General features: G+C 33.9%; 1 pseudogene; it reads right to left on the reverse strand.

Moving 5' to 3' along the window:
- Positions 1 to 3,916: 3,916 nt before the first annotated feature.
- On the reverse strand, positions 3,917 to 5,206 carry LOC144254923 (pleckstrin homology domain-containing family A member 1 pseudogene; annotated as a pseudogene).
- Positions 5,207 to 10,340: the final 5,134 nt, after the last annotated feature.

Consider the following 10,340-nt stretch of genomic DNA (forward strand, 5'->3'; position numbering starts at 1 on the left):
AAGAAACAACTGCTGCTCAGCAATTAACTCCTCCCAAATGTCAGACAAGGAGGCAACAGTGACCTCTTGTGCCACTCCCAGTACAGTTTCCCCTTGTTCCAGCCAGTGTTTGCTTTTCTTAGGGCTTTTACTAGATATGTACACATTATTGCTCTTGGTCTCATGGGCCCTGCCGGTAGGCAATTTCCCAGCCATCAGTAATTACCTGGAACGTACCTAGCATCCTTACAGAACAAAGCTCTAGGTACTGGTGTAGTATAGTAGAGTAGAGCAAATGCTTACTATGCTGTAAACAATTTTAATAAAGTTAGAAATGAAGAGGTAGAATCAAAGAAAAGGTGAACCTAGACTATCGAAATGGAAGAAAATCAAGAATTAGCTTCTGCAGTGTAGCAATTCTAGGTGGTTAAACATATAGGTTCAATTTAGAAACACCAGTTGGACTCTTGCCTCTCTTCTTTCATTGCTACTTAACCCTACATAATTAAATCTCTACATCTTAGTTTTCTCAGCTATAAAATTGTGCTCAGTGATGCCAGAACAAAAATAATGACAATATCAATATAGAAATACCATCATAAAATTCAGTATGTAACAGTTTAATAAATATTATATTTATTACAATCATTAGTTAAAGATCTTACTGATTATATGTACACATTATTTTATTTAGTAATAAATATTATAATAACTATTCCTACCATTATTTCTATTTGGTTGCTACAATTAGGCTATACTATGTTAAAGGCATAGTTAATAATTCTGCTCCCACAATACTATCTGTATTAAGAAGTATCTTTTTACATGACTATAAAAATGTGTTGGTGAATATATAGAGGAAAGGGAAACCTGGTGATGGGAATGGAAATTAGTATAGTCATTGAGTATGAAGTTTCCTCACAAAATTAAAAATAGATCTCTCCAACCCATAAATCCCTTTTGAGTATATATCTGAAGGAAATGAAATAAAAATACTAAAGAGATACCTGCATGTCCATGTTTATTGCCACACTATTCACAACACCTAAGATATGTCTTCAGTTTAGGTGATTATCAACAGATAAATGGATAAAGAAAATGTGGTCTATATACACAATAGAGTATTATTCAGCCATAGAAAAGAATCAAACTCTGTCATTTGCAGCAAAATGAAAGCAGAAGGACATTTTGTTAAAGACAAGTAGCTCTCTCTCATGTGTAGAAGCAAAAAAGTTAACCTGAAATTGGACTAGAGATTACTGAGATGGGGAAAGGGTATGGGGTGATCGTGGTAGGAAAAGGAGGCTGTCCTTGATAGGTGTTTGCTTTGTTTGTATGGAAATACAACATGGAAATCCATTAATATAAATGAACATATGCTATTTATTTAAGTCCTTTAGGTATAGACCGAGGAGAGGGATAGCCGAGTCAAATGGTGGTTCCATTCCCAGTTTTTCAAGGAATCTTCGTTCTGCTTTCCATATTGGCTGCACCAATTTGCAGTCCCACCATCAATGTATGAGTGTATCTTTTCCCCCACATCCTGGTTAACACTTATTGTTGTTTGTCTTCATAATAGCTACCATTCTGACTGGAGTGAGATGATATCTTAGAATAGTTTTGATTTACATTTCTCTAATTGCTAGAGATGATGAACATTTTTATATACTTTTTGATTGATTATATATCCTCTTCTGAGAATTGTCTGTTCAGGTCCTTTATCCATTTATTATTTATTTATTTATTTATTTTTTTAAGAATGAATTCTGAGCAGTTTATTCTCAAGTCATTACAGTGTTCAACCAGTTCAACATATAAAGGTAAAAGACGTAACAGTAAACTTTGGGAGGCACACATTCCCATTCTGAAAGAAGACAGGTTACACACAGGAAAAAAAATGCAGCAAATATTAGGGTATTCAAAGTAATTTTTTGACACTTCAGATGTGACATATTTACAAGAAAAGTGTAAGTTTTAAAATAATTAAATAATTTCCATAGACTTATAAAAGAATTGAGATAAATACTAGGAGACCCTGACAATCACAAGAACATTTTCCTATGCTATTGAACAAGGGTAGTTCTATAAAAAGTCCCAAAATAGAGCTAATATTTGCCACCATTAAATATATCAAATTACCAATACCAAAATATGCTAAAAGGAACATGCAATGTGGAAGCTGTACCAAAGAAAACAGCATCAGGCTCTTGAATATTGCAAACTTCTATACAAGTCTTCTTAGGTGCATCCATGAAACAAAAACTTCTTTCAAAAGAGCCATTAAAATGGGTAGGTCAGCAGAAAAAGTGTAATTATTTAAAACCTTTTTATTCTATCCTTTTCAAATGTAGGTGCAAAAGAGAAAAATCTAAATATAACTTTAAAAAACATTAGCTTATGAATAAAAAAAGGTGAGTGGTGCATTCTTATGCATTTGGATTTTTAAAAAATATTTTTTCAAATTGCAGATGAACACAATACCTTTATTTATTTATTTATTTATTTTTATGTGGCACCGAGGATCAAACCCAGTGCCCCCCATGTGCTAGGCAAGCACTCTACCACTGAGCCACAACCTCAGCCCCTGCATTTGGATTTTTTAACTCATACTCTATTAATTCTAATATAATGTATCTTAAGCTCTGGACCTTACCACACTAGTAGAAAATTTTCCTTCCTCTCAGACAAGAAGTCATCTCAGAAAATAAAAAGGAGAAATGGTGATATGTAGGAATTCAAAACAAAACAGTACTGGAAAATGGTAAAATATAAAAATAGCAGCATGTGTAATTTAAGACTGTGTTCTTAAAGCAAATGTTTAAGACTGAACTGCAAAATGGCGCTTTCTCAAACTAGTCTATTGCAACAATAGAATTCTTTAGAGAGGTGTTGATATTTTTGACATCCCCATGATTAACTGTATACTTAAAATTGTTTTTTAAAACATGTATATTGCACAGGTAAGTATAATACCAGCATTCTGGTATCTCTAACATAAAATGCTATATTATTTAACATATTAAGCTATGCTACTAAAAGTTTTATCTCAATGTTTAAAGCCAATCATGTAGGAATTTTGAGCATATTAATCTCAAAATATTCTTAAACAAGATGGAAAAACACAGGCACTTGAATACAGGTTATTAGTAACAAAAAAGTAAAGGCCACAATTTCATGACTAAGGGCAGTTACATTGTCACATATAAAGTTGAGGTCTTTCACCAATCCAAATATGGAGATGAGAAATATTTACAAAAGTTTGTTAAGAAAATCAGGTATCTCCAATACTTCCAACCTAATGATCGTTACTGAACAAAAGCACTGACAGCTGCAAGTCCTAAGCTTTTTCAAACAAATATTTAAAATATAGTTTGAATTCTAATTTCCCCCCCTTTCTCCAGCCTAATACAACCCCCCATCCCTACCAAGGGTCTAAATCATATCTTCTGTGCAAAATTTAACACTCATCTCAAGATCCAGGGCATCAAAAATGGTTATGATTTCAAAATAGTCTGCATTGCAGTATAAATTTTGCAGCACCACAGACATCATGAGCTTAGGAATCTTAGTCTGGCAATATTTCATTCAATAATATTAACCAATAATGATGGTTAAATATCAACATTTAATAGGAATCATAGTAGCATTTTTTAAATGACCAAAATCATTAATAAGCATTTTCAATGTTTATAAGTCAGTCGTTAAACATTTAAACTGTCAAAGTCACTAGGAACAAAAATACCACACACACATTTTTACCACCCAAAGGAGAATACACAAAGCTTCAGATAGTTGATATGAAGACAATCAGGTTTTTACCTTCTTTCTGAAAAAAATGACATTTCATTTGGCTACTCCCTAGATTCTTGGTTTACCAGCTTTCAAAGAGTACATCTAAGAGGCAGTATAATATACGCATTAAAACCCACTTCCCCCTTTATCATCTTTGGCTAGAAGCCTCATGAAGGACACTGAGGATGGATGGTGGTAGGCCCTGCATGCTTCCATCTTACACATCGCTGACTGGAAGGCTTGCATCATCCAAGTCCACGGGGTCACCATCTTTTTCCTGAGGGCCATTTTTACTTTGAGGTTTTAGCAGAGCTTGTTCAGTCACTTTGGAAGCTGGTTCTCTTGTAGAGACAGTCTGGACCTTGAAGTTCCCTGGCCTGACCTTGGCAAGAGATTCGTAAAATCCTCGCTTCTCCATGGTAAAGCTTGAGACCAGGGAGTTGCTGCGAGAGGCTGTGGAATGTGAGGTGGCTGCTGCTGCGGCACTGGCAGGACGGACAGTGTGTTTGGACTCTGAAGGACTGTGGGAACGCTCAGAAGATGCTGATCTGCCAGGTCCCCGCTGTGCTACAATGGCGCCAGAGACTGCTTTAATCCAACTGTGCATCTCTTCAGGGCTATCAGCCTGTACGTAGAAAGTTCGAGACGTTGTTACAATTTCAAACAGGTTGTCCCTCATCATTATATCACTTTGCTTACACTCTTGAACTTTATGAACCTCTTTAAGTGGTATTACTCAGAGAGGTTCCTTTTCCAGTTCAGATTTAAAGTAGCCTATTGTGTTTTCATCCAATTGAAAGTATCTTCTCTTCCAGTTTTTCATCACTGCTCCTTGTTTTACACAATATCCAGCTTTGATAACGGCACTATCAGGAGGTGGTTTTGGAGTAAAGCAAGGAAGATGGCTTTGTGATCGTTTCAAATTATTTCTGTCAACACTCTCGCCACATTGATTTACTTCTTATTTCTGAGTTGGAGTAATGATGGGTACACCACCAACAATGTCAGTTCTGTAAGACACTTGCTTCTTCCCACATTCACCCTGGCGACTTGGATTATCTGAATTAGGCTGTGAGTCTGATTGCTTTGGTACTGTGATTTTTATAGCTTTGTTCAACACATTTACCCATTCTACTAGATCTTGCTGATCATTGGCTTGTAGGAAATATTTCCTCATTCCTGCATTCATAACAGAACAGAACTCAGCCTTTGGCCTTAGCTTAGTTGCATCGCTAACCTTTGATATATAGGTAAGTTTAATGGCTCCGACACGTGATGATCCAGAAGGAAGGTTCTGTGGAATATCCATGTACCATACAAAACTATCTTCTCTGGTATCCAGTATGAAGTACCTTCGAAGAAATTTCCCACTGTTTTCATTTTCTTCAATGTCTAGAAAACCAGAGATTCGATTCTGACGATCCACATAAGGCATTTCTGGGCTTGAACATTACCCGCGGCCTCGGCTGGGAGCACCCACGACACCGCGGCCCCGGTTCCTACCCCTTTATCCATTTATTGATTGGGTTATTTGGGTTTTTGGTGCTTAGCTTTTTGAGTTCTTTATGTACTTTAGAGATTAGTGCTCTATCTGATGTGTGAGAGGTAAAAATTTGCTCCCAAGATGTAGGCTCTATTCACCTCACGGATTATTTCTTTTGCTGAGAAGCTTTTTAGTTTGAATCCATCCATTTATTGATTCTTGGTTTAATTCCTATGCTGTAAGAGTCTTATTAAGGAAGTTGGGGCCTAATCCCATATGATAAAGATTAGGGCCGACTTTTTCTTTTATTATACCCAGAGTCTCTGGTTTAATTCCTAGGTCTTTGATCCACATTGAGTTGAGTTTCGTGCATAGTGAGAGATGGGGGTTTAATACACAATAGCTAAACTATGGAACCAATCTAGATGCCCTTCAGTAGATGAATGGATTAAAAATATGTGGGCTGGGGATGTGGCTCAAGCAGTAGTGAGTGAGGCGCTGGGTTCGATATTCAGCACAACATAAAAAATATAAAGATGTTGTGTCCACCGAAAACTAAAAAATATTAAAAAATTCTCTCTTGCTTGCGCTCTCTCTCTTTAAAAAAAAATCATGTGGCATATATACACAATGGAATACTACTCAGCAATAAGAGAGAATAAAATCATGGCATTTGCAGGTAAATGAATGGCATTGGAGAAGATAATGCTAAGTGAAGTTAGCCAATCCCCCCAAAAAACAAATGCATGGGAGCAATAGACAAACTCTATATAGGGCAGAGAGATTGGAGGGGAAGGGCAGGGGTTTAGCAAGGATGGTGAAATGTGATGGACATCATTATCCAAAGTACATGTATGAAGACATAAATTGATGTGAATACATTGTGTATACAACCAGAGAGATGAAAAATTGTGCTCTATATGTGTAATAAGAATTATAATGCATTCTGCTATCATTTATTTAAAAAATCAATAAAAATATGCTAATTAAAATGATACCATCATATGGAATTCTCTCTAAATTCTACAATCCCTTTCTCAATTAATTAACCCTCAGTGTGCAGTGTGCTTTGCAACTACTAAAAGAAAAATGGACTAAGAAGAAATAGATTTTCTTTTGTTCTCCACCGCGTGAGACTTGGATGATGGCATAATAAAAAAAAAGTAGTAAACAGCCATTGTTTCATTGTAGAAAAAAGAAACATTTAAATTGTCTTACTTACACTTTCTGGCATGTACACAAAGTAAAAGTTACATGAGAGAGGAAATCTGACCAACTAATAATTACAGGAGACCATGATAAACAGAGTAATATAGCTATGAAATTACAATGAAAATTTAAAAGACACAGAAAACATTATTTCATAATTTGTTATATTTAGATTAGAGGGAATGATAGTATTTTACAAAGAAGAGAAAAAGGTGAAGAAAATTATGATCAGAGGAGATAAGATGAAATTCCATTTAAATTCAATTAGAGATTTGTGTTGTAGTTGATGATTTGGCATAACATATTTTGTAGACATTTGTATAAGTATTGACTTTGATTTCTTGTTTTCTTTGTTCCTCATTTCTCTAGTCATTAGGTTTAGTTTTTTTGATAACTCACATACTTTTGTAGGTCAGGACAAGTCAATTGCTCTCAGATACTGGACCTGAAGTGCTTGACAAATAAAACTATGCCTGTGTATATTCAATCATATCTGGAAGGGAGTGTAGGTAGGTATTTGTAAATATGAAAAGAAGTGTCAACAAATATATCTGAAAGAGAATATTTCATTCAAATTTTGAATGTCACAAGCACATATTTAAAAAATAAAAAAGTAATTGAGATTTTGTAGGGGATCCACTTATGTTAATAATGGCTTTAAAGTAGAGAGGTTGATAAATGGAAGAATGATTGGAATATAAAAGAACATTTGAGAGATAAATATTTAAAAATCCAAGAAATATTTCATGAATGTTCAACTACTTAAAGCCTATGAGGATAAAACAAAAATTATAGATCCAGAAGAACAGGGGACTTTTAGGTTTTCACTTTTATTTGAGAAAATGTCAATTACGTTTACTCTGGGAAATTATGTTGCTACATACATGTCTTTAAACTTGATTTCTATCAAAAGCTTTATACAATAATCACAACACATACACACAGACACACACACACATATACATACACACAAATCTAACTGAGTTAGTGGCCTGAAAAATTAAAACGCAACAACAACAACAACAACAAATACCAGCCACCTTCAAGTTGTAGAACAAAGAATCATGAACATTATGTAGCAAATCATGTAGCAAATATATCGTCAATGGATAAACTGAAACCTTTATGAAAAACAAAGTTGTTTAGTTTGTTAAAATACATGTAGTCTCTATTTTAGTACCCCTATATTTATGTCCCTAACTCAGCACATTATGTCAATATCTCCATCAATTTATTACAAATCTTAAAATTAATTTATTATGTCAGTATCTCTATCAATTTTTATAAATAACAATTAATATTAACTTAGATTTATACATTTATGGACATGTATTTGTTGGACATTTACTATTTGCCGCACATTCAAGTCCCAGCAACCTAGGAATAAACAAAGGAGACACAGGCCTCCATCTTCATGGACCTTATGTTCTAGAACAGAAATAATTATCTAACAGATTTGAACAGGAAGGACAATTCAAATGTATATTAAAATGATGCCTTTGTGTTCTTAATTTAGACTTTTAAACAAGGGCTGTGATACATTTAGAAGAACAGATTAATTCTGAGCCCAAGCAGGAGAGAACATCTGTAAGTACAAAGTTTTATACTTATATCTACATATCTATCCTTATATGTATCTATTTATGATCAGATTTAAGCAGAGGAGACTTCCTTCCTCAAATAGTTCAGTTTTATAGCATTTTGGCCTTATCTTTACAATCCAGATTTGACACTTAAAATGTTTTAAAAATTATCTTTCAAATTACAAATCTCCTTTTTTTACCAAGTGTTGGGATTGCACCACTTCTTTTAGGCTCAGCAATTTGTTCAATTTCTGAATCAGAGATAGACATGAAATATCATATTAATCTATTAGAAATAAAGCATTCAGTGAAGAGTAGCCCAGTGTCTATCCAGCATGAAGTTAACCCATATTACAAAGTGGCAGTCAATAAAAATCATGTTTCTGTGGCCATTTGCTCAAAACGTGCAATAGGAAAATGTTGCACAGATATCAGAATGAGGAAATATAACTGCTCTCAAGGGACAGGGGATAGTGCAGACCTGGCAGCATCTGGGATTTCTCAGAAAGTGGCACTCAAACAGTAAGATAGATATAATGGATGAAATGATTTTCCTCATCTCCTGAAAAATGTAATGTGGCAAAATATTACACCCAACAAATAAATACTGTGGGCGCAGCCAGTTAAAAAAATACTAATAAGAAAGATACATTTTTTAAGCTTATATCATTCTTGATAATATATTTTTAAATGCATAATATGTAAATGTAAAAAATTTAAATACTTAAAACAATGGTTACATAGTATTTAATTTTAATAAGATGTTTTTCACATGACAGTATTATCTTCCCTCTGTAAGAATGCCTTTGTATTAAAGCATGGTTTGTCATTAAGAGGATAGAAATTGGATTAAATTTAAAAAGCCAACAGAGACCAACAAAGAACCAAATGTGTGATTTCTCAATAGAATCAGGTGTTTAGGTTGGTATTCTTAAGCAATATTGTTAAGTTCTAGCAAAACTCCATGGAAAGTAGTACTAAATATTATTCAAAGTATAAATGCACATTGTATTTTACCCACACTGGTATTTTTAGTGTTTATTTTTCTTTATGTAAACTTGTACACATGGAAATGACATACATTTGTATATATGCACACATACATTGCATAGTCATGCATATGTATATATGATATGTATCATATATGACAGACATATGTATATGTGTATATATGCATACAAAAACAAAGATGTACACTGCAAAAAATTCAATGATAGAAATTATTAGTGAAAATCTTGAAAACTCCATCAAAATTAGTCCTGTTAAATTAATTAGGATATGTTCATATAGTAGAACATTGTGCAAAACAAAAGAAGAGGAAAGTCATTAGAAATTAGTTATTTAACTCAAGTTGTTAAATTTCTCTGTATCTATCTTTTTAAATTTGTATTTTTGAAGTTTGTGATAGTATGACTTAAGATATTTAAGACCAAACTGATTGATAGAAGAGAAAATCAGCACTCACTCCTTTACTTAGGTATCACCTGTAGTCTAACTTTTTAACCTTACTTGTTATTTTACTATGAACATTCTGACAGAGAACAATGCACGAAGGTAGCAACGGACTTTTTGTGGGAGAAGGCACTCATCTTGTAGTAACTCCAGTGGAGATTTGGCTCCTTTCCATAGTTTAATTTTCCTATACTCCATACTTAAAATGTGTCCAGAAAATAGATGGAACAGTGGCATGATAGGCTTATCTGAAATCAACTTTGTCCATGTCTCTTTCTTAGGAAACAAGGAGCGAATGAAGAATCATCTTTTTGATTTCTATAAAAGGCACTATTTTAAGGATATCAGTGTTTAACAAATGCAGAGAGATGTTTTTATGGAATCAAATACACAGTTATTGTCAGGTTAGCATAAACAGTTAAGAATCCTGAAGTTCAATAAAGGTTTCCAAAGAAAGTGCTTAACCAGAAAGACCACTCTCATTTTCAGAAATCCAGCTTCACTCACTTCAATATTAAACTAAATGAATCAAAAGAGTAAATGGTGTGTTTGTGTGCAGTCATGCATCTATGTTTGAAGATAGAATTTAATCTCTTTTTCTACAGGAAAAGACAGAGTTTAGTATAGTGTATATTCAGTTGTAAAGTTTAAAAAGTGAGTCCTAGTCCAGCTCTGCTATATTCTGCCTGTGTGATATTAGATAAGCCATTTTAAAACTGTGCTCTGGGGAGAATTTTTGAGAGTCAGGCCCAAACCAACAATGTTTTATAGTAGTCTAAAGTCCAGCTGAGTTCATTGTCAAGGAAACATTCATTAAACCTATTTATCCCTCACCTCAAAAC

This window comes from Urocitellus parryii, chromosome 5 (genome assembly GCF_045843805.1).
Source record: "Urocitellus parryii isolate mUroPar1 chromosome 5, mUroPar1.hap1, whole genome shotgun sequence".
NCBI classification, from domain to species: domain Eukaryota; kingdom Metazoa; phylum Chordata; class Mammalia; order Rodentia; family Sciuridae; genus Urocitellus; species Urocitellus parryii.